This window comes from Mastomys coucha, unplaced genomic scaffold, assembly GCF_008632895.1.
Source record: "Mastomys coucha isolate ucsf_1 unplaced genomic scaffold, UCSF_Mcou_1 pScaffold22, whole genome shotgun sequence".
Lineage (NCBI taxonomy): Eukaryota > Metazoa > Chordata > Mammalia > Rodentia > Muridae > Mastomys > Mastomys coucha.
This window is the reverse complement of record NW_022196905.1, coordinates 71242717-71244270: the sequence shown is the minus strand read 5'-3', so window position 1 is coordinate 71244270 and position 1554 is coordinate 71242717. Positions and strand designations below refer to the sequence as shown.

The window sequence follows — 1554 nt, the reverse complement described above, 5'->3', positions numbered from 1 at the left end:
GTGAAGTGGGAGGGCCCTAAGGACCAGGGAGCCCAGGATCAGGAGGATTCGGTAGTGGTTTTAGGGGCTGAAGAAGACAAGGAGTGGATCTCAGTCACCAAGCTGGTCCACCTTGTTAAGGACATGAAGATCAAGTCCTTGGAGATCTGCCTGTTCTCCCTGCCCATTAAGGAGTCTGAGATCATTGACTTTTTCCTTGGTGCATCCCTAAAGGATGAGATTCTGAAAATTATGCCAGTGCAGAAGCAGACTCGGGCTGGCCAGGGGACCATGGTTCAAGGCATTTGTCACTATTGGGGACTACAATGGTCACATTGGTCTTGGTGTTAATTGCTCCAAGGAGGTTGCCACTGTCACTTGAGGGGCCATCATCTTGGCCAAGCTTTCCATCGTCCCTGTGCGGAGAGGCTACTGGGGGAATAAGATTGGCAAGCCCCACACTGTTTCATGCAAGGCGACAGGCCTCTGTGGCTCTCTGCTGGTATGTCTCATCACTGCCCCGCAGAAGCACTGGCATTGTCTCTGCTCCTGTGCCTAAGAAGCTCCTGATGATGGCCGGTATAGATGACTGCTACATTTCAGCCAGAGGGTGCACTGCCACCCTGGGCAACTTTGCCAAGCCACCTTTGATGCTGTCTCCAAGACCTACAGCTACCTGACCCCTGACCTCTGGAAAGAGACTGTGTTCACCAAGTCTCCTTACCAGGAATTCACTGATCATCACGTGAAAATCCACACTAGAGTCTCTGTTCAGAGGATCCAGGCACCAGCTGTGGCTACCACATAATGGTTTTTATATGACAAAAATAAATGAATTAAGTCTGTTAAAAAACAAAAACAAAAAAACCCAGAGCTGGGCGGTGGTGCTACAGGCCTTTAATCCCAGCACTTGGGAGGCAGAGGCAGGCAGATTTCTGAGTTCAAGGCCTGGTCTACAGAGTGAGTTTCAGGACAGCCAGAGCTACACAGAGAAACCCTGTCTTGAAAAAAACTAAAAAAGAAAAAAGAAAAAAAAGATTAGTAATAATAATAATAATAATAATAATAATAATAATAAAATAATAATAATAATAAAGGAAAATATATTTGTAAAATTGGAAAGAAATGGAGCCCATGAACTTAAAAGAGAGCAAAAGGGTGCAACGCTGGGGTTGGAGGTAGAAAAGCAACAGAGAATGTAATTATAATTTTTTCTCAAAACATTAAAAATTATATGTATATATAAATAAAATAAAGCAAGCTTGCTCATGCTTTCTTCTCTACACAGAGAAAAGACTGAGGCAGAAGGATTCTTGTGAATTCAAGGCCAGCTTAGGCTATCTTGTAGGTGCCAGGCTGTTCATCCTGGGTTACAGACCCAAACTGTCTATACAAAATCAAGTAATAATGAACGAACATGGCAACAACAATTTAAATTAAAACTTGTCATGAGCTAATAGGCTCAGAGATGTTATTTTAAAAATAATTTGAAGAATGTAATGTTAAACAATAAATAATTTCAAAATTACATTAACTACATTCAAAAATTCAAAAGCTAATTTCAAAGTAACTGTT

At 42.0% G+C, this 1554-nt stretch overlaps 1 pseudogene; it reads left to right on the top strand.

Annotated features, from left to right (window-relative positions):
- The window catches only part of LOC116104567, a 4159-nt pseudogene extending 3372 nt beyond the window's left edge, over positions 1 to 787 (top strand).
- The last annotated feature ends 767 nt before the right edge of the window (positions 788 to 1554 follow it).